Source organism: Engystomops pustulosus, chromosome 7, assembly GCF_040894005.1.
Source record: "Engystomops pustulosus chromosome 7, aEngPut4.maternal, whole genome shotgun sequence".
Classification (NCBI taxonomy): domain Eukaryota; kingdom Metazoa; phylum Chordata; class Amphibia; order Anura; family Leptodactylidae; genus Engystomops; species Engystomops pustulosus.
This window is the reverse complement of record NC_092417.1, coordinates 7,651,020-7,675,279: the sequence shown is the minus strand read 5'-3', so window position 1 is coordinate 7,675,279 and position 24,260 is coordinate 7,651,020. Positions and strand designations below refer to the sequence as shown.

Here is a 24,260-nt window from a genome sequence, read left to right as displayed (position 1 = left end):
CATCCATATATTCCATTTATCTATATATACTATATACACTGTCCATATACTATATGCTCCTTGCGGATCCGGGACCAGCAACGCTCAGCTGGCTCCACTAGTTGGCTACTACCATATAATAACACATAATCAATTGAAAAAAAAAATCAACTTGATTGAAATTTTTTTTAAAAATGGTATACTCGGTCTAAGCATGATACAGAGTGGAGCAGTAATTAGTAATGTGGTGCACTCTGCACCAATGGCCCAAATTTATCAAATGTAGTGCAGTTTGCCTCACTGTGTCGTGTGAACATAGCTTAAATTATTACTACAGCCGAATACAAAAAAAACTCAGTTATATAGAATTTAATTGTATAATTTAATTTTATTTAAATAGGACTATTCACTATTTTTAAAAATTTCAATATTAAAATATTATGTCCCAAACTTGCAAAGGATATATGAACCCATCTGGCGGTGTACACTGCATATCTGAGAGATATACACCAAAATGCTTCCCAACCATGATGATTCTATGTAGTTTTACCATATATGTGAATACAACTCAACACACACTTATTCCATATTCTCAAATACACTCTACACATGCATCCACATCACCTATCCATAGCATAGTAGTGAAAATAACTGGATGCACATAACAGCTGCTGTATGTTACTACACTTCTAGAAATGAAGATAAACTGGTTCAAAGACGGTACAAAGACGTGACGTGTGGCAGCATCCTTAGGGAGCGTTCAGATGTTGCGTTTTGGTTGTGTTTTCATTGCGTTTGAAATGCATTAGAGCAGCTGATGAGAGTTTATTTGCCTAATTACATTACTGTTTGCTTCAGTTAACACAATGTTAACAGACATGTTAACAAAATGAACATGTTAATGTTTTGTAAATGTTAACAGTGATGTAATTAGGCAAATCACCTCTCCTCAGCTGTTGTAATGCATTTCAAACGCAATGAAAATGTAGGTCAAAACGCAACGTGTGAACGCGTCCTTACTGAGTAGCAAGAGCAATTGCTAAACAGAGACTCTTGGTTTTGGTCTTCTAATATTGATGCAAAGTACTAAGCAGGATACGGAGTGCGGTCACAAGTCATGTTTAACGCATGCGTTTAAAAATGCATTGCAATAGCTGAAGAGTGATTTGCCTAATTAAGCAGCAGTTAACACATGTGTTTACAAAATGCAACCATTAATGCGTTGTTAACACATGTGTTAACATAGCGGTTAACACATGTGTTCATTAACACAATGTTAACACATGTATTAACACGGGTGTTAACATTTGCGTTTTGTAAACGCAAATGTTAACAGCTGTTTAATTAGGCAAATCACACTTCAGCTATTCCAATGCCTTTCTAAACACATGCATTAAATGTGACGTGTGATCGCACCCATGGATGTAAGACTTCTTGGACACTGCAACATGGACACTGCTGTTTGACACCACCCATGCTTTGGCAGGAAGAAGAAATGATAATCACAGACAAACAAAATAATGGTAGATGGAAAAATGTGATTTATTAGCTATTATTCCTGGAGTAATAGAGCAGGCCCTTCTGTGAGATGATCACCTTGGAAACCACTGGGAGCAGGAGAGGGAGGGGCTATAACTGACATCTCTGTGAAGATAAGTAAAAGGTCAGGAAGACATGTCTCATACCAAAGGCTCATGGGACTTGTAGTACTGTGTGTCGGCCATCTTGGATATGACTCCACCTACTTATCAAACCGTATAAAGGTTTTCAGAACATAAAAACAAACTAAGTAACCTTTATTTTGTGATTGTTGACACTGTGTATTATTGTAGTAACATATTTATAGCATTATTGGTTTTTTTTAGCAGAGGTTCATATTCCTGGAATACCCCTTTAACTAGGGCAAAACATTTCTTTTTTAAAAGATAGGGCCCCCATCCTGGCGATTTTGTTGAGGAATTTGAGAAATATTTGAATATACCTATTAAAGTTATGTATCACAGTCAGGGGTCTTGGTGTAAGAAAATGATGGCCTGAAATATATATGAACTGTAATTGTTGTCCTTTCCAGATACGCATGGTGCAGCATTTTGAGAGATCTGATACGCAAGAAGACTCAATCACAGCCTGCTAAAAACACAATACCTACTGGATGGGACACCTTTCTGCAAGCCATGGCTGAACTAAATATCCCCTCTACAGTTGTGGGTAATTCAACTACGCGAGAGAATCTGGAAGAAATAAAAATGTCACTGATTGAACCATCCAAATCATTCACTACTACACGCAGAGGACTGTCTATTTCATCCACCCCATTGGGGATAACACAGGGAAGTTTACTCCTAAAGAAAAGGGGGCTCCCCTTATTACAAACCACGTGGTTAACTCTGTAATGCGATTGTTTCTACTAGTCTTATACATGCTGATGTAGCATATTGGGTAAGTGTAGTTAAACTTCTGTTTGTGTAAAAAGTATATCCTGTCAGGTTCTTCCTGACAGATTTTCCCATATCTTAGCACTTCAGCATTCACGTTACTTCTGTTTTTTCTTTTCTGATACATCATATTGCATCATACAGTGTAATTAATGTAGGGGCCGTGTGCTAATGGGATCTTATCAGCTGAGAACAGAATATAAGGACAGAGCGACCCTTAGATTCTGTTAGGTGTCTGTTTCATTTTTGTCATTTTATCTATGGTAAAACATTATATATAAATGTTATACACGCACAATTAAAGTTATATTAAACTATTTGTTACATCCAAGTTAATATAAAGTGAGATCACACACAATTTCATTTAAATTTATACTTGAAGTAAGAACACTGCATTAGATAAAAGGGGGTTCACTCTGCACAGCCTCCAGGCACCCACACATTACATCCTATTAGATAAAAGGGGGGGCTCACTCTGCACCCACACATTACACATGCCATACAACACATTACATACAGGGCACCCTATAAAAAAGGAGAAAGGGAAATAGGACTGAATCATAGGGGGTTTCAATTTATACTTCACTGCATTAGATAAATATACAATTAAAATTAAATGAAACTATGTGTGATAACCAATATGATATGAATCTGCTACAGATCATATAAAAGGGGGGTTCACTCTGCACAACATACAGGTACCCACACATTACATCAACCCTGCACCTTCACATTACAGAAACCCCATTAAAAAATGGAGAGAAATAGGACTAAATCAAAGGGGCGTGTACTTCTGAATCAAAGGGGGCGTGGTACCTGTCACTTTCAGGAAGTGGGCGGTTTGACATAAGGTATGGACGCTTTACTACTTCCCTGCACTGGTCCGACACAATTTGCAAGTTAAATACGGCGCTCGGTCCAAATCAGTCGGATCATTCAACGGCACGCCCCCGTAATTTGTGTAGCATGGAAGCAGCGCAGCTGTGCCACAAAAACGTCACGTATGACACAATAGCGGCGCAGACACTTCTGAAAAGAGCTGCGCAAGCAGTTTTAGCCTAGAGGAACGTGCACAGTCTGACAAAAGTGCCCTAAAAAAACACTGCAAAAAATTTTAAGGTAAAAAAGTTATGGCTCTTAAAACGAAAATTCGATAAAAATGCCCCGGTCACTAGAGCCTTTCCACGCCGTGTCACTAAGGGGTTAGGACAAAATATTATTGATTCTTAACTAAACCATCTTTTTTTCAGGTTAAATTGCTGTACTGGCACTTTGCGATGAGTAGGAAGGTTTTGGGTTGCAGTTTGGGCACTCGGTCTCTTGAAGGTTCGCCATCGTTGCCCTAGTGTGTCCTGTCTTACTTGTTAACAGAAATACTACTGCCATGTGGATGAACACTTGACATACTAAATACAGGCAGTCCCCAAGCTAGTACAAGGTAGGTTCCAAATGTTTGTTCTTAAGTTGAATTTGTATGTAAGTCGGAACTGTATAGTTTATAATTGTAGATCCAGACCCCAAAAAATTTTTGTCCCAGTGACAATTGGAATTGAAATTTTTTTGCTGTAATGGGACCAAGGATTATCAGTGAAGCTTCATTACAGACACTTTACAGCTGATCATTGCAGCCTGGGACTATAGTTATATACAGAGGGGGCAGAGGGGTCCGTCTGTAACTAGGGGTCGTCTGTAAGTCGCTGTCCTTAAGTAGGGGACCGCCTGTAATTTGTATTTGTGGGACAATGGAGTAGTATTTGACACTTCATTGTTTATACTGTACTTTCCAAATGTTTTGGATGCAGTGGGACTGTGATGAATTTTGGGTGGAGTCTCAATGGTGAATGAGCTGCCAACTCCCTGCTTCATGTTTCACCTTGCGCCAGGAGGTGACAGGACCATCTCCTTACACAGGACAAGAAGCTGGGGGTGGGGGCTGGTAATCTGAAGAGGGGGCGCATTGTAATCAAAAAGGGGAGGCATAAGGAAGGGGATAAACTGAGGGTAGGGGGCGGAGTGGAATAGTAAACTAGCAAGATAAGGGTTAACTGCATGTATACCGGTGAAACTGGGTATAAGGGTCTCCATTTGGTGAATTAGGGCCTATGTAGAACACTTAAAGGGGATGTCAGGGGGTTGAAAAACAAGTCTGTTTTCTTCCACAAACCGCTCCTCTCCTGATCCTGGGTAGTGCCTGGTATTTTCAACTAAGCTTCAATCATTTCTGTATACCTGAGCTACAGTAGCAGAAAAAAAAACATGGTCAGGTGTGCAACCCCTTTAAGATAGGAACCCTACAATACTGTATCCCTCATAAATAGCCCCAATACAAAAAATGTGAAAATAACTGGGCAAAAAGGGGCGGGATTCAAATTTTTAACAGGCTCTCTAAATGGGGAGTGAGAAGTCCATCCTGTTGCTCGACAAAAAAAGCTTCCTACTCTAATCAACTATTCCTGTATTTACAATGCACCTTATGTTAATATTCTATTTAAAGAGAAGCTGTCACCGGGGAACACCGTGGTAGCCACACACAGTACTTGTTAGATGTCTTTATACCTGTTCCATGGGATTAGAGCCGACTTTTATTGATTGCCTTGTCCCAGTGATGGAGGCAGAGAGCTGCAGTATACAGTCTGTATACCCCACCTCCTCACTGACCCTGACACTGCTTACCCAGCCCCCTCCTGAATGAGAGAGACGTGTGACTCCCTAAAAACAATTCCTAAAGGCAGCTTGAGGTTGACTCTTCACATAGCCAGCTCTCTCAGTCCCCACCTTTCTGCTGGAGTGTCTGTCTCTCTCTATCAACATTCCAGCAAGTTATAAACAACTTCCTACTGCACCTGAAGGTGAAAGTAAAGGGAGCTGTATAAGTCTGTAGTTAAATGTTGGCAGGTGGTCCCTAAGTACTAGTTACATACAGTAGCATGTCCTAGCATTGAGACCTGTCACTCAGTGACACATCTGCAATAGTGATGGCAATTCCGGCTCTTCTTAGTGATCTGGCTTCACTCACTAAGAAGAGCCGGCTCATCTGGCTTCTGAACGGCTCCCTATTACATGTATAATAGGGAGCCGCACGCCAGTTAATCACCCCACGCCACTCCACTTTTAACACGGTTGTATCGGGTTAAAGGACCGTGGTGAGCCGGTTTGGGGCGGGCTTAAGTGAGCCATCGGCTCACTGAGGGGAGCCGGCTCGTTCGCGAACGACACATCACTAATCTACATAACACCCCATCAATATCATTGCACTCACATCAGGTGAGTTGCATATAAGTTTACATACAGATTTTTTAATATTGCAGCTATGAAAGGGAACCATTTAGGGATAAGGGCAATAGGGTTTTTTTTTTTAAGGGTTTTTAATGAAGTATTTATTTTGAGTGGGTTGATGTGCATGGCAGGTTCTCTTTATATCAACCTTTTTGTACCTAAAATTATTTAATTAATTGTATTGATTTATATATAGACATAGGAAGCCCATTTACTAAACAATAAATACAAAAAAGGTTTATTAACCCCTTCAGGTCCAAGCCATTTTATACCTTTAGGACAAGACCTGATTTTTAAAATCTGCCCTGTGTCATTATAGGAAGTTCAACCACAAGAAGAAGAAAGGATACATGCCAAGTGACCAAGACAATACATTCTTTATTCATATATCAAAAAAACACCACAGCACAAAAAGAGAGAATAAAAACCATTAAAAAAATGTGAACAATCGCAGAATAATCTACCACAGGAAAACCCAACATGTGATAGTGTTAGTGATCCTGGGACCAGCAGCTCCCCCTGGAGACTAAAGCCTTATGTAACACAAAAAGATACAACAATATTATCCTATAAGGGATTACACATTGGGCTAGGGAGAATGCGGTACCAAAATATAATGTAAGCGGATTGCAAAAAAGCCACAAAAAAAGGGGGGTAGTTTTTGTATAGAGCATGAGTATGCAAGCAAAAGTTAATAAATAGATGGTACCACACTGCGCACCTAAATCAAGAGATAAGCAAGTATTACCTGTGCGGCAAACATACACACAAGAGGGAACTCATTCTTAGATTCCTTTAGATTCCTCCAAAATTCTTCTGAACAGCCATCCCAGAAATGGATTCATCCCATCAGTTTGCTTAGTTTACCACGGAATCCACCAGGCTCTACTTGCTCACGACCACCATAGTCGTTCTTTTGTGGACTCTCTCCCTCTCTTGCTGGCCCTCCGTGGCTGGCCCCTCCCTTCCATGTCCTATTGTATCTCGTTGCGCACTCTGGACTCAGATATACCTTTTTATTGATACCGTATATATACTATAAGTATCCATATATATCTTCGATTTGAATAATGTTCTTGAATGTCTCGTCCGCTTTTTATATTCCGTTGATCCCTATGAGCATCATTCCATGGGTGGGTATCCTACCTGGCATTGACTATTTCGCCCCCATCCATCCATTTTACTTCACTGTAGTACAATTTAGCATTTAAATTGTTGCACTTGCACTTTATGGGCACGTAGTCCATGCAACCACTCACTTAGTTTATATTGACATCATCTAATCACACATAATGGGGCAGATTTACTTACCCGGTCCATTCGCGATCCAGCGGCGCGTTCTCTGCGCTGGATTCGGGTCCGGCTGGGATTCACTAAGGTAGTCCCTCCAACGTCCACCAGATGTCGCTGCTGCACTGAAGAGCATCGGAAAGCACTGGAATACAACGGGCTGAGTGAAGGTAAGTGCAATTTTCGAGGCACATTTTTTTTTTAAAATGCGGCGGTTTTTCTGAATCCGTCGGGTTTTCGTTCGGCCACGCCCCCCGATTTCCGTCGTGTGCATGCCGGCGCCGATGTGCCACAATCCGATCGTGTGCGCCAAAATCCCGGGGCAATTCAGGGAAAATCGACACAAATTGAAATATTCGGGTAACACGTCGGGAAAATGCAAATAAGTATATGACCCCCAATTAGTAAATGACCCCCAATGTTGTTTATCTCTAATATGCAGATTCATTCTGCATATGGTGGTTGTTTGGTTGAATGTATGATGCATGGGCCCATGATAGTATGTATGTGTTGATTGGTGGGGTGATAGATTATATGTTCTAGGCCAGTGATGGCAAACCTTTTAGAGGCCGAGTGCCCAAACTACAACAAAGACCCGCTTATTTATCGCAAAGTGCCAACACAGAAATGTAATTTGTGATTTATACTCCCTTCTCTGTCACAGTTTTCATTGATACCAGCACCTGAGGACACAAATAAAGCAGAAAATAGTCCCAGGTACAGCTGTCACTTTAATATAGCTCTGTGCACAGCAAGTCCTGGGCTGTCTGGGACTGCAGGAAGATACCTAGAGTCATCTCTGGTGATGGCCTGAGTGCCCACAGAACAGGCTCCGAGTGCCACCTCTGGCACCAGTGCCATAGGTTTAACCATCACTGGTATATAGTATTTTAAGTATATTACATGCTATAGGTTAGTTCACTATTTAATATTCATTTATTTATTTTTTATACAATATTGTGTCACATACACTGATTTTTATATTGTTATCTTACACTATTTTCACTGTACAACCTTTCTATGTACATTCCCCCCTTTTTTGCATGTATATTTTCTCATGTATACTCTATACAATTTTGTGCCTTTTTTATACATTTGATCTGCACATTTTTATAGATACCACTTTTGTAAGCTATTTATTTGCAGTGTAGGTTTTTATGCCATCCCCTGTTTTGTGCGTGCATTTAGTGTACCAGTTTCTGGCTTATTTACTCTTTAGAACACGGGGACACATTTCTCTGTTGCACCACATTGAGAACACAGGGAGACATTTCTCTGTTGCACCACATTGAGAACACAGGGACACATTTCTCTGTTGCACCACATTGAGAACACAGGGACACATTTCTCTGTTGCGCCACATTGAGAACACGGGGACACATTTCTCTGTTGTGCCACATTGAGAACACGGGGACACATTTCTCTGTTGTGCCACATTGAGAACACGGGGACACATTTCTCTGTTGTGCCACATTGAGAACACGGGGACACATTTCTCTGTTGCGCCACATTGAGAACACGGGGACACATTTCTATGTTGCACCACATTGAGAACACGGGGACACATTTCTCTGTTGCACCACATTGAGTACTTGATGCTGGAAGTGAGCTAATTTAGCTCACTACCAACACATGGGATCTTCCTTTATAAATGGACGCACCACACCATACAGATACCCCTGAGGAAGCCACAGCAGGTGGTGATACGTCTGAGGCGGCCATCCCCAGCTCCCTCTTGTGTGTATGTTTGCCGCACAGGTAATACTTGCTTATCTCTTGATTTAGGTGCGCAGTGTGGTACCATCTATTTATTGACTTTTGCTTGCATACTCTCATGCTCTATACAAAAAATACCCCCCTTTTTTGTGACTTTTTTGCAATCTGCTTACATTATATATTGGTACCGCATTTTCCCTAGCCCAATGTGTAATCCCTTATAGGATAATATTGTTGTATCTCTTTTTGTGTTACATGAGGCTTTAGTCTCCAGGGGGAGCTGGTGGTCCCAGGATCACTAACACTATCACATGTTGGGTTTTCCTGCGATTGTTCACATTTTTTAATGGTTTTTATTCTCTCTTTTTGTGTGTGGGATTTTTTTGATATATGAATAAAGAATGTATTGTCTTGGTCACTTGGCATGTATCCTTTCTTCTTCTTGTGGTTTAAGCTATCTTTAAATGCATTGACCTTTAGACTCTTCACCTGACCTCATTTTGTGCAGTGCTGGTCCCATTTTTTTGTATTCCATTATAGGAGGTTCTACCTTTTGTGACGCTATAACATATCCCGGGGATTTTGAGATTGTTTTCTCGTCACTCATTGTACTTCAAAGTAATAGAAACATTTTGATGATATCTTTTATGTTTAGTTATGATAAAAAAAGGAAATTTTCTAAAAATTATTCATTTTCAAAGTTCAAAATGTTCTGCTTTTCAGGCAGATAGTGATAGCACCCCAGTAACTTTACAGCTAACATTTCCCGAATGTCTGCTGTATATCGGCGCAGGGTTTTATGCCTCCTCTCTCTTTTCTAGGTTGTTAGGACATCCAGAGTTTTGGGTGCAATTTTTCTGAAAATCACTGAAACTCTTATTTTGAGGCACCTGCTCAGTTTTAAGTGACTTTGAGAGGCCTAAACAGCAGTAAAACCCCTTAAAATTATACCATTTTAGAAACTGCACCCTGCAATGTGCATGCATACTGCATGCGCAGTAGTTCCGGCTGCGCAGCCGAAGGTGCCCTTTAAGAAGTGTGTTAACCCTTTAGATGTTTCACAAGGGTTAAAATAAGATGGAGGATTAATTTACTAGCTGTCTTTTTTTTTTTTTTTTTAGACAATACATTAATTTTGGCCAAAAATTAAACCTTCACAAAGTATTAAGTGACAAAAAAACTCCATAAAGTTTTATACCCAATGTCTCCCGAGTATGAGGATGCCCCATATGTGGTGGTGACTGCTGTATGGGCTCACGGCCGGGCATAGAACAGAACTAGCCATTCAGAGCAGATCTGCATTGTCACATCTTACAGGCTACAAAATGTTTATTTTTTTGTAATTTGGACATGTGGGGGATTTTTTTTTTTTTTTGTGTGGATGAGATCCACTTTTTATGTATCATTTCCGGGCTTCCAATAGCGAATAATCAGATTTTATTAACTCACTCACTAAGGTGGTGGTTAAAAAAAATCATTAATTCTTGTTTATGTTTTTAGCATTTTTTTTACCATAAAAATAATGTGTTATCTTTATTCTATGGTTCATCACTATTACGGCGATCCCCCATTTATATGGCTTTTTTTATAGTTAACTTGTTTTGCAGATTCTAGAACTAATTTTTTGAGCATTTCATCATTTTTTTTGCGTTGTTCAGTGACGTTTTTATTTTATTGTACGGGTTGTTACGGACATGGTGATACCCAATATGTTGTGTTTTTCCCCTAGCGTCCCCCATGACGGCCCCACATGGAGGATGACCCTTGACCCTGCAGGGACAGGAAGCGGAGAGGTTAAAACACCCCCCCCCCCTGCATCCACATACCAGTGGCTTCCTGTCCCTACACGGGCAGGGAGTGGAGAGTACTCCTCCGGTCTCCGCCATGTGGGACTGTATGGGGGAGTTTTTTGTGATAGGAGCGGGTACTTACCTTCATCCTCGGAGACTTGGGATCCCGATCAGCGCCGTGCCTCCTCTTCCTGGTCCCACGAAGTCTCCAGCCGGCTCTGCCTGCGGCTCCGGGAAGCCAAAGACACCCGGCGCCGCCATCTTGGTGCTCCCGGCCACGTGTCGGGAGCGTGATGACAACTTCCGGTGGGCCGCGTCTCACCGGAAGTGACGTTTCAGGAACCTGAAGCCGGCGCAGGGCGCCAAAAAATTTTAAAAAATGGCGCACGCTGATCTGAGGTCTACAGAATCACTCGTGACGCCAGCGCTGGTCGACCTGCACGCTGCTCTGAGGTCTATAGGATTACATCAGCGGTGACTCGGTCGTGACACTCCTAAACAGTGGGTGCAAGGTACTTTGCCAGGTCTATGACCTTAATGTTGCTGTATAATGTCTAAATTGCCTTATTCTGTTATGCAGGTGCAGCTTTAATCGGCAAAAACTCTGTATAAGGTCAGGTTTTGTCTTCTTGTAGTACATGTTATGTTTGGAAATTTCTAAATGCGTGATACTCTGTTTAGATTGAAGGCATGGAATCCCTGATTATGGATGTGACATTACCAGAACCCCCGCCTATAACTCCTGTGAGTGGTTTCGGGGGTATCTGGGGGGACGGGGGGGTTATCCTCCTTTACCGAAAAAGATCTCTGTAAATTCCTGATCTCCTTCTCTCTTAGCAGGATACTAAGGAGAAGGAGAAAACTAAAGAGGTGGAGAGGAAAAAAGCGTCTTCAAAAAGATGCAATATGTGTTATAATAAACTGTCTCCTAATTATAAAAAGACAATCTGCAAGGAATGTATTGATGGGTTGATGCGAGAGGAAAGAACGTCATTTATGGATGAAATGAAGGGATTCATTAAGAGTGAGATTCAGTCATCAGTGTCTTCATCCATTTCTGCATTGATTCCGCAGTTACAACCACCTTGCAAAAGACCCAGAGTGGTAGAATCCCGTTCAGAATCAGATTCTGAGGGCGAACAGGCATCCACATCAAATGTAGAATTATTTGAAATGGAACCACCTCCCTCTTCTTCGGCATGTAAAATGGAATCAAAATATATGTTTCTGTCTGAAGATTTAGATGCGCTACTAAAAGCCGTACGAGATACGCTTAAGATCGAGGATGTTGAAGAATCCAAATCAGTTCAGGATGAACTCTTTGGTATTCTAAAAGCAAAAAGAAGGAGAGTATTTCCAGTGAATGAAACCCTAAAACAGTTAATCTTAGAGGAGTGGAGAGAGCCAGAGAACAGGATTTCAGTATCCCGAGAATTTAAGAACCGTTTAATATTTGATGAGCAGGATTCTCGCCTATGGGATAACCCCCCTAAGGTAGATATTCAGGTAACCAAAATTGCAAAAAAGACGGATCTTCCGTTTGAAGATGCGATACAATTGAAGGATCCATTAGATAGGAAGGCAGACAGCTTGTTGAAGAAAACCTGGGAGGCTAGTATGTTAAACCTTAAAGCCAATATAGCAACAACATCGGTGGCTCGTACAATGTTCTTCTGGTTGTCGGAGTTGGAAAACCATATTAGAAGTGGAACCCCGAGGGATGTCATCCTGGATACAATGCCAACTTTGAAATCTGCAACGGCGTTTATAGCGGACGCATCAGCAGAAGGAGTGAGGTTTAGCGCAAAGGAAGGCGCTCTCTCAAATGCTACCAGACGTACACTATGGTTGAGACAATGGAGTGGGGATTTCCGTTCCAAATCCAAATTGTGTGGTATTCCGTTTCAGGGAGAATATGTGTTCGGACCAGATCTAGATGCTATTCTAGAGAAGGCTGCAGACAAGAGGAAAGGGTTTCCAGAAACAAAGTCTTTTCCAAAGAAACAACCCTTTCGTGAGCCAAGAGAAAGGAAATTTCCTTATAAAGGAAAAGGCAAGCAAGGGAGATGGAGCTATCCCAAAGGAGGAAAAGGAAGAGGTTTTCTCCTAAGCTCTAGCAACACATCTCAGCCGTTCAGAAAGCAATGACGCCAGAGTGGGGGGAAGACTCCTAAGGTTCTATCAACAGTGGGCGCAGATAACGTCAAACCCCTGGGTCCTGAATCTGTTGGAGAATGGCTACAAATTGGAGTTAACAGCCCTTCCTCCCAAAAAATTTGTAATAACAAATCTGCAGAATCGATCTCTTTCTCTTCAGCTATGGCAGGAAGTCATGAAACTTCAAGAGATGGGTGTTGTAGTACCAGTACCAAGGAATGCAACATTGACCGGACATTACTGCCCCTTGTTTCTGATAAAGAAGCCCAATGGCTCCTTCCGACTAATTTTCAATCTAAAATCACTAAACAAATTCATCCTCTACGGAAAATTCAAACTGGAAAAAATCAGTTCAGCTACCAAACTCATCCCTCATCAGGCATTCCTATGTACAATAGATCTGAAAGATGCCTATTACCATGTTCCCATTTGTCAGCAGTCCCAAAAGTATCTCAGATTTGCGATCCTCTCTCCAACAAAGGAAATCTGCAGGTTCCAATACAGGGCCTTACCATTCGGGGTCTCATCAGCCCCAAGGACTTTCTCAAAAATTTTAATAGAAGTAATAGCCCATCTGAGAATGAAAAACGTCAAGATCATTCCATATCTGGACGACCTACTAATAATTGGGACTACGGAAGAAGAGTTGATCTCACACAGGGATCTAACTATTTCAACCCTGCAACAACTGGGATGGATCATCAATTGGGAAAAGTCCAATCTTATTCCCAACAGAGTAACTGTCTTCCTGGGTATACAACTAAATTCCAGTCTCCAGATGTCCTTCCTACCAGAGGAAAAAAGGAGCCTTATGATTCAAAAAATGCTGTTATTTCTGCAACGTCAGTCTTGCACAATAAGAGAGGCTATGAAAGTGTTGGGGCATCTGACCGCCTGCATAGGAGCAGTCCAATGGTGCCAGAGTCATACAAGGACCTTTCAGAGTTGGATTCTGTCATCCTGGGACAAGGATCCCTCGCACCTAGATCAAAAGATCCAACTACCTCCATCCATAAAGTCATCCCTAGTGTGGTGGACAAAGGAAGATCATCTGAAAAAGGGAGTTCACTGGTTTCCTTGGCCAATAAAGATCATTCAGACGGATGCAAGTCTGTCAGGATGGGGAGCATATCTGGAAAGAAGGTATCTTCAAGGGCAATGGTCCTTGACGACTTAGAAACGATCCTCAAACCATCGAGAGTTGAAGGCGGTCTGGGAAGCACTAAGGGGAGCTTCTCAATATCTGAAAGACTCCCATATCAAAGTCTACTCAGACAATGTGACGACGGTAGCCTATCTCCGCCATCAAGGGGGCACCAGGAGTCAGGACCTGTTGCATCTATCAAGAAAAATTTTCACTTGGGCAGAGAACAACATTTTGTCTCTAACAGCTATACATTTAAAAGGGAGTCAGAATGGAATAGCAGACTTCCTGAGTCGGAGGGTGATAGACCATCACGAATGGTCTCTAAACCAAGAAATTTATGGCCAGATAACACAGAAATGGGGAGTTCCAGTGTTAGACCTCTTCGCTACCAGGGAGAACACCAAACAGGTCTTTTCTTCTCGCTGCAAAGAGATGTCTCGATCTGTCAGAGAGATGCATTCAGTCACAAGTGGGACGCACCCTTAATGTATGCCTTCCCTCCAATGCCGTTGATATCCAAGATGATACAAAAAATTATCACGGACAGAGCAAAAGCGATTGTGATAGTTCCCTTTTGGCCCAAGAAGAATTGGTTTGCAACACTAAAAGCCTTAGCAATAGCAGACCCAATATTACTCCCATATCGGAAGGACCTTCTTCATCAGGGACCCATATACCATCCAGACCCGCAAAACCTGAAGCTTTCGGCTTGGATCCTGAATGGGGACTATTGAGGTCTAAAGGCTTGTCAGACAGTGTGATCTCTACACTTAAGGCAAGTCGTAAACCGATAACGTTGGCTATATATTCCAAAATATGGAAGAAATTTGTAGCTTTCTGTGGGACAGCAACCCCTAATCAATTATCTCCCAATATTTCTCAGGTCCTGGATTTTCTACAAGCAGGATTTGAAAAAGGACTAAAAACCAATACGCTGAAGGTACAGATATCAGCTTTAGGGGCGTTTTTTGATATACCTCTTGCAGATCATAGATGGATTAAGAGATTCATTAGGGCCACCTCCAGGTTGAGGCCACAACTCAAACAAAGAGTTCCTACCTGGGATCTCTCCTTAGTTCTAAACTACCTAACCGGGCCACCATTTGAACCTCTAGAATCGGCTAGCATTAAAGATCTGACCCAAAAAGTAACATTTTTAGTTGCAATAACCTCAGCTAGACGATTGGGAGAAATACAAGCCCTCTCCATTAGAGAGCCTTATTTAAAAATATCCAGTGATAGAGTAACTTTAACTCTAGACAAAACTTTTATTCCCAAGGTTTCATCTGACTTTCATCGGAATCAGGAAATCATCCTGCCTTCTTTCTGCCAGGAGCCCAAAAATCCGAAAGAGATGGCCTGGCACTCCCTGGATGTTAGAAGAGCTCTGTTACAATATCTCAAACAGACTGAATCTTGGCGCCAGGATCACAATATCCTTCTTCAATATGGGGGGAGAAATAAAGGCAAAAAAGCTTCCAAAGCATCGATTGCAAGATGGATCCAATCGGTAATCAGAGCAGCATATGCAACTCAACAATTAGAGATCCCGGGGAAGGTTAAGGCGCACTCAACTCGGGCCATGGCAGCATCCTGGGCAGAGAAGAGAGGAGCATCAATAGAGGAGATCTGTAGAGCAGCTACCTGGTCCAGCCACATGACTTTTGCGAAACATTACAGACTAGACTTACATTGTGCTAGAGAGTTAGCCTTTGGTAGAAAGGTTTTACAGGCTGTTGTCCCCCCCTAAAAAGAAATGGTTATTTGTTATATCTCCATGTGGGGCCGTCATGGGGGACGCTAGGGGAAAAGTTGAATTATTCTTACCGTTAATTCCTTTTCCATTAGTCCACCATGACGGCCCATGTATATTCCCACCCTATGTCATATTATTGCTGTAAATGTTTTTTGACTATATTGTATGTGAATGAAACATATAATAAATGGGTTGTATCCACTGCCAAGGTTCGTTATTGGAAGCCACTGGTATGTGGATGCAGGGGGGGGGGGGGTGTTTTAACCTCTCCGCTTCCTGTCCCTGCAGGGTCAAGGGTCATCCTCCATGTGGGGCCGTCATGGTGGACTAATGGAAAAGGAATTAACGGTAAGAATAATTCAACTTTTTGGTGATTTTCACTTTTTTATGTTTTATTTGATTATTGCATGGGACGGGACTTCAGGGGACTTTTATTCTTTTTTTTAATTGCACTGTTTTTTTTTTTTTTACTGTTTTATTTTGCCCCAGGGTGGGACATGAACAAGTGATCATTTGATGACTTGTTCATTGTAATATACTGCAATACTAATGTATTGCAGCAGATTACATAGTCAGCCTATGCATTCAGCACGATCCTAGAAGGCTGCTACTATAGGCAGCCCTGGGGTCCTTATCGGACCTCAGGGTTGACCTGGCAACGATTGGCACCTTCGTACCCTGCAGGAAGGGTCCCAATTGTCATGTCGGTGCACTAAAGATGCCGCAGTCACTTTGACCGCGGCGTCTATAGGGTTAAACAGCCGGGATCATGTTAGTCGTGATCTCGATTGTTACTGCAGGATCCCAGCTACCGCATACTGCCGGGATCGCCAAGATGTGATTCTACGTCAAGGTTCGGGAAAGGGTTTTCCTATAAAAGAACATTCTCAAATGTTAACCCCCTAGTGATGTTTATTAAATAAAGATTATTTTAACCCCTTACTTTGCAATTTTAATGCTATCACTTAGTGATGGTCGGTGTAAAACTGGGCAGGCTCTAGCTGCGCAGACACTTCATGATCCCTCTGTGCTATTAGATGCTGTGTGCTGACAATGTGCTTAGATCATCAGGGTCTAGGTTTTGCTACACTTTTGAAGATTCTACTAATATCTGACACATATACATGACATGGATTTAATGACATCTCTACTCACCTCACCTAATAAATCAAATTCATAGTCTGCACTGCTATTCCCTTTCCCCTCGGATCAAGACCTTATTGTGTGTGTAGAGCTCTAGAGTTTGAGGCACTCTGTCCAGCAGTGTGTAGAGGAGACCTACAAACTCTAGTGCTCTCTGACTTGTGCCCCTCCTTGCAAACGCGCCTACTTTCATGCCACAGAAATTGGGGTGCGGGCCAATGGACAATCCAACAGATTAGGACGCGGGATTTAACATTCAAAATGGTGTCGCAAGCCATGCACTTACATGCACCGGGAAGAAGATGGTAAACTCCGGCAGACCTGACTGGGGAAGCGACACATGCAGGAAATTGGACGCATGATCTTAGAGAATCGCGGCAGCTCCGAATCCTCGTTGAACAATGCACCTCGGGGATCGCGACGGGTTGGGTAAGTAAAAGTGCCCCATAAACTTTAGGTTGCTCACTTCATCATCATCTCCTCTATCTATCCTCTGTTCAGTTGTTACTCTACAGATCACTATTATGTCCCCAAAGTAACAAATATAGTAACATTCCCCTCACAGTTGCCAATATAGTAATGGTGCCCCTATGCAGTAGCCAATTTAGTCCCAGTGCCCCCACACAGAAGCCAAAAGGCATGGCCATCGACAGGAGCCAGTAGTCACAGCACCAGCCCCACGGTAGTCAACAGCCACACTTTAACAGTAGTTAAAGTATCCTAGGGGATCTGAAAAATAGTATAAATTATTATTTTTAAATTATATTACAAAAAATTCTAATCACTCCCATTTCCCTAGAAGGCATATAAATAAACAGTAAAAATCATAAACACAATGGGGCACATGAACTTACCCGGTCCGAGGAGTTCACAGAAATTGCATTGTCCGACCTACACTCACCGGCCACTTTATTAGGTACACCATGCTAGTAACGGGTTGGACCCCCTTTTGCCTTCAGAACTGCCTCAATTCTTTGTGGCATAGATTCAACAAGGTGCTGGAAGCTCCTCAGAGATTTTGGTCCATATTGACATGATGGCATCACACAGTTGCCGCAGATTTGTCGGCTGCACATCCATGATGCGAATCTCCCGTTCCACCACATCCCAAAGATGCTCTATTGGATTGAGATCTGGTGACTGTGGAGGCCATTTGAGTCCAGTGACCTCATTGTCATGTTCAAGAAACCAGTCTGAGATGATTCCAGCTTTATGACATGGCGCATTATCCTGCTGAAAGTAGCCATCAGATGTTACAGGGTACATTGTGCTCATAAAGGGATGGACATGGTCAGCAACAATACTCAGGTAGGCTGTGGCATTGTACCAAGGGGCCCAAAGAGTGCCAAGAAAATATTCCCCACACCATGACACCACCACCACCAGCCTGAACCGTTGATACAAGGCAGGATGGATCCATGCTTTCATGTTGTTGACGCCAAATTCTGACCCTACCATCCGAATGTCGCAGCAGAAATCGAGACTCATCAGACCAGGCAACGTTTTTCCAATCTTCTACTGTCCAAATTTCCATGAGCTTGTGCAAATTGTAGCCTCAGTTTCCTATTCTTAGCTGAAAGGAGTGGCACCCGGTGTGGTCTTCTGCTGCTGTAGCCCATCTGCCTCAAAGTTGGACGTACTGTGCGTTCAGAGATGCTCTTCTGCCTACCTTGGTTGTAACGGGTGGCGATTTGAGTCACTGTTGCCTTTCTATCAGCTCGAACCAGTCTGTCCATTCTCCTCTGACCTCTGGCATCAACAAGGCATTTCCGCCCACAGAACTGCCGCTCACTGGATGTTTTTTCTTTTTCGGACCATTCTCTGTAAACCCTAGAGATGGTTGTGCGTGAAAATCCCAGTAGATCAGCAGTTTCTGAAATACTCAGACCAGCCCTTCTGGCACCAACAACCATGCCACGTTCAAAGGCATCAAATCACCTTTCTTCCCCATACTGATGCCCGGTTTGAACTGCAGGAGATTGTCTTGACCATGTCTACATGCCTAAATAGACTGAGTTGCCGCCATGTGATTGGCTGATTAGAAATTAAGCGTTAACGAGCAGTTGGACAGGTGTACCTAATAAAGTGGCCGGTGAGTTTATATCCTGCATGTGTCGCTTCCCCACTCAGGTCCGCAGGAGTTCACCTTCTTCTTCCTGGTGCATGTAAGTGCTTGATCTTGTGACACAATTTGAATCTTAAATCCCACACTCAGTACGATTTAGTCGGATTGTCCGACAACCCGCCACCCCATTTCTGTCGCATGGAAGCTGCGCTGCCACGCCAAAATCCGATCACGTGCGACACAATCCCAGCGCAAACCCCTGTTAATTACCTGTCAAAACTGCGCAAATGCTGAAAACAGCGAACAAACCAACGATAGTGCGATCCGCAATCCTTAGTAAATAAGCCCCATTAGATATTGCCGCGTCCGAAAATGCCCAGTTTAACAAAATATAATGACTGTTTTTCACTGCGTTTAACCCCGTAACAGAAAATAGCGCCTAATGTCGAAAATTGCAATTTTTTGCCATTTTGAAAAATATAAAAACATCAATAAAAAGTGATCAAAAGTCCTAAAAATAGAAGCATCGAAAACCTCATCATGCAAAAATTACCAAAGTATGAAAAAGTTATTGACGCCAGAAGATAAGCGGCAAAATTGAAAAAAAAAATTTGTACAGGATATTACACATAAACATGTATGTGATACATCCCCCACCGGGGCCTAGATCTTTCTTGGGGCCTGGAGGCAGCAGAATACCAGAGTGGCTGGCAATAGAGGGAGAGGCTGATATACTGGTTCTCCCTAGGGCAACCCCTGAGTCTCTGTAAGATAAGTCCCTGGGTAATGGAGGGGAAGCCCATGGTGGTAACAGCTGTATCCAGGGAACAGACGGAGGCAACGTTGTGCAGCTCCTGACCTGGAAAGGGCGCTATTCGCAACTACCAGCATACCCATGCATTGGCAGGGGTGTTGCACACATATATATTACACATATGTGTATGTATGAGTAAACTGTAAGTGCATGAGGTGTGTCTGTGTGTTATATGCATATGTATATGTGTGCAACATCCCCCACCGAGACATAGCCTTTTCTTGGGGCCTGGAGGCAGCCGGGGCCCAGAATACCGGAGTGGCTGGCGATTGCGGCCTAGGGCACATTGATGTCACGGTGCTTGGTATGGGGACTGGAGGACTGTCCTACAGCCTGGCAGCTCTCCAGCAGGTGGTGTGTGCAAGAAATATGGAGGGAGAGGCTGAAGTACTTGTTTCTCCTGGGGGCAACCCCTGAGTATCTGTAGGATGAGTCCCTGGGAAATGGATGGGGAAGCCCGTGGTGGTAGACAGCCGTATCCAGGGACCAGACGGAGGCAACATTGTGCAAATCAACTTACAGTTCTTTATTGAACCTCAAACAGCAGGAAACAGCCAAACTCGATTAACATTGGATTCTGGTTACTGGAGTGGTCAGAGTGGTCCGTAGGAATGGTGCACACAGCCTGATAGTAGATGCAGGCTGGGAGAATTGAGATGGAGCTGTGTCCAAACTGTGAAAGCTGCAGCTCTGGGTTAGAGTCTCCTGACTCAGCTCCTGGGATTAGTGTCCATGGCAGCACTGAAGGTGTGCTGCACACTCTGTCTCCTTGGGATTAGAACATAATAAGACCATGTGCTCCCACTGCACAGGGGTTTTATACTCCCCCTGGTCAGGTGGTAGCACCTTTCCAATCACACTCCAGCTTACAATACAGCTACATAATTGGATAATTACTTACACCCATTTAACTGTTGCCTTTTCTAGCATTATACTCTGGGTGAGTTGCACAGGCTCATCAGATAGATCCTGACATGGAGAGGGCGCTATTCGCAACTACCACCTTGCTTATACATTGGCAGGGGTGTTGCAAGTCTATCTGGTGGTACTATATATGTATATATGCATGTGAATAATTTATCACACGCATAAACACACCATACACTAGAATACACATGCATATAACATGCACATGCATATAACACACAGACACACATACATACAAACATACCCATAATCAGATAGAAATGCAGCTGCTGCAGATAATGAGGGGGGGGGGGGGAGAACTGCAGCCAAAATAGACCTACCTTCTCTGATATAGCAGTGGAAGGCAAATTCTCTAACTAGATGAGCAATGGACGCCTGTCAGGGTGCAGGTTCAGTGGATCCTCTGGACCACCGCAGGAGGTGGCACTAGCTGACACCTAGAACCGGAATCTAAGTGGCACCTGTTCTTCAGGGCGCGTTCACACGTCGTGTTTTTGGTCGCGTTTTCATTGCGTTTGAAATGCATATACAACAGCTGATGAGAGGTGATTTGCCTAATTACATTAGTGTTTACATATGTTAACGCATGCGTTTACGATGCGTTTTGTAAACGTAAATGTTAACAGTGATGTAATTAGGCAAATCACCTCTCTTCAGCTGTTGTATATGCGTTTCAAACACAATGAAAACGCAGGTCAAAACGCAACGTGTGAACGCGCCCTCCCCAGAGCCCGCCGCAAAGCGGAACGGGGTGCCACCAGGTCGTTCCGCCGGTGCGACTAGCCCACGGTGGCAGCGGAGGTTGAGGTACCTTAGAAGGAGACAGTCGCGTGTTCAGGTACAGGCACAGAGTCAGCCCGTCAGGTTTTCGTTCGGCCACGCCCTCCGATTTACGTCGCTTGCATGCCAGCGCCGATGCGCCACAATCCGATCACGTGCGCCAGTTCAGGAGATAGCGGCGCATATCGGAAATATATTCGGGTAACACGTCTGGAAACCGCGAATCGGGCCCTTAGTAAATGACCCCCACTGTGCAAGTCATGTGGGGTTTACACAGTAATTGAGTGATCTAGGATCAACTCACTGGCCTTGCTGAGCAGATTGCTGGCTGCAGCTACTGACACATGAGTGTAACCGGGTTTAATAGTGGGCCACTGGGGAGGCCACCACGTTCCTGGGCTAAGACACCTGTGGCCTAGATGCAAAATAAAAGGTTTGGTTCAGTGGGATGTGCCTAGGGTTGGGGCAGACAGGATTTGCCACCTTATGGCTGTGGAATGCATCAATTGCCTCCTGACTAAGGGCAAATGGGGAAGAGGCAATGCAGTCATCAAGGGGCAACATCAGGCTGGGGGCAGCAGACCTTATCCCAGGCTGCAGGAGCTGGCCAGTCCTAGAATCATGTGAAGAGGCTTAAGGCCTCAGGGCAGGGGCATATTCTGGACTGCCAGCTTTCTTTCCTTTGTCAAGTATCTGCCTGTGGCTGAGAAGCAGTAGCCTAGGAAGACCACCTTCTCCTGGCAGTACTGGAGCTTGTCTCCGGAAGCTTTGTAACCCTTCTGGAACAGAAAACACGTAAGGTAAATAGATGCATCCTGGCAAACCTGTAAAATGGAGGCACAAAACAGTATAACATAATGTCATCCACATACTGTAAAAGAACATCACCCATTAAGGGTCCTAGTCTGCAGATCTACTCCCTGTAGGACCGTGGGGTATGGAGTTTGCCCCCCCCCCCCCCCTCCTTGTGGGAATCTGCACCAGGTATACTGAAATACTGAACTGGTAAAGGCAAATAGGTACAGGCAATCTTCATGTAGGGGCAAAGAGAGGAAAACATTTGCCAAATCAAACAGTGAAGAATATGGCATTCTCAGGGACTGCTGCCAGCGAGGTGTGTGGATTAGGAACCACTGGGCTTCAGTACACTCATTGTCAGCTCGGAGGTCATGGACCAGCCTACATGTATCCGGCTGTTCTTTATGGGTCTTTTTCTTGACTGGGAACAACAAAAGGAACTAACTCTGTCTTGGGGAGGTTGTGCTTGCCGACGTATTTGTCTGTTACCACCCCCTGCCCTAGTCCTGCCCTGTTGGGGGCATTTCTGTTTCCTAGGATGTGGCCACTCACTTCAGTCACTTTGGTAATGTCTCCTCCCCACAGTTGAAACACGCCCACCTCTCTCACCACACCGGAACTTCTGTTTCACTTTGGCAATGGTCTGTGAAACTGCTGGTCCTGGTCTCTGTTCCCCCTGGCTTTCTGTCACAGTCTTATCAGTCCCTCTGTACACCAGTCTGGCTGAGAAGTCTCTAGTCTGTTAATACCTTTGGTAACAACCCATTACAAAACAGCTGTCAAGTGCATTAGATGTACACTACACGGTCAGGTCATACCCCATGTGTCCAAAAGCTGTAACCAGTTTCTGTGGAACTCTTCTAACTGTTCAGGTCTCTGCTTTATCTCATCTACACACATGGGATTCTCCCATAAATATCTCTAGCCCAGCGTTCTGCGCTACCTATAAAGTTCTGGCCAGACTGCAGTGTCTCAACAAAAGCCAGGGACACTTAAATGAAGTGTTGGTGTTTAGTCAAAAAGGAAACAAAAGTCATAGGCTCTGTCATAGAGTTGGGGGCTCTGTCCTTGCTTAGTCTGTTCATGGAGGACACAGAGAAATCTGCACCGTCTTATCAATCTCAAGCAGAATTCTCTCCAAGGTCACACACTGCCTGTGAGCATAACACAGACACAGCATTCCAATCCAAAAGAGCCCAGATTTGGAGCCCCCGCCATCTCCATTTTCCACGTACAGGAGATGCTGTCAAAATCACTTCTAAGCCACAGGATTTTTTTTTTTTAAAAATCAAATAAGTTTTATCGGGACCATAACAAAACAAACAACTTCCCATTCCAAGAATCCTTTTAGCAGAAATCCGGAATTAGTGAAAATATTCACCTTTGCTGGCTTTTATTCCAGACATGTATCAAGATTCTCCAAGGTGCTCAGCTGCTAAACTACAACAAAGACCAGTTGTTTTCTACAACTATTGTCCTCAATCAGCCTTTATGGCTGCCAAGAAAATAAACTGTCTCTAAGATGGCCGCCACTGAAGATTGGTAGGGCGTGTCATCTTCTCTAACCACCAGGTACAGGGGTGTGACTAGTGACATGGTCTGGGGAGAAACTGGGGGCATCACAATAAGTGGTCTCTCCTGACTCCCTGAATCCACACCTCTGCTGATATGGGTTAAGGGGGTGGAGTCTAAGAGGGTGCTAGTCCGGATCCTAGACGCCATATTTTTTTCCTTTTTCCAGGGAGGAAAACACATAAAATCTATTTTTCTTCAACTTTCTCCACATCAAAAACTTTGAAATGTCCCTTATCACCCGTCTCTTTCTTCAGCGGGCACTCCTCCTCCTCCTGTCACTCTGTCCTGGTCCCTCAGTAGTCACTGGTCTAAGTCTCCAGTAATCAACCTCATCTACTTTCCTTTCCATCACAGTATACTTTCACAACCAACTACCTACTTACATCAAGCCAACCTTCTGCCTGGGTGCCACCATTTTCATCAAGTGCTGTCTCCCACCTCTGCACACTCAGGGGATCATCTACCATACCCAAAAACTTCCAATACCTCATGACTTCCTTTCACCCACTCTTTACCTTTCCTGTGTGACACTATGTCAGTTGTTTTTTTATTAGCTCTGCAATGCCCAGCTAGTCTTACTTTGCTCACTACCCATATTGTGACCTGTGGAAT

The 24,260-nt window shown here is 43.5% G+C and overlaps 1 protein-coding gene and 1 long non-coding RNA gene across 2 annotated transcripts in view; both read left to right on the top strand.

Moving 5' to 3' along the window:
- The window catches only part of LOC140069260 (uncharacterized), a 179,979-nt gene extending 177,188 nt beyond the window's left edge, over positions 1–2,791 (top strand). Inside the window, exon 3 of the long non-coding RNA XR_011848764.1 lies at positions 2,051–2,791. This is a non-coding gene — a long non-coding RNA (uncharacterized lncRNA). The remainder of the gene's footprint in view (positions 1–2,050) is intronic.
- LOC140069241 (uncharacterized) overlaps positions 1–24,260 on the top strand; it is a 381,540-nt gene that overhangs the window by 279,872 nt on the left and 77,408 nt on the right. The gene's annotated exons all lie outside the window — the stretch shown is intronic.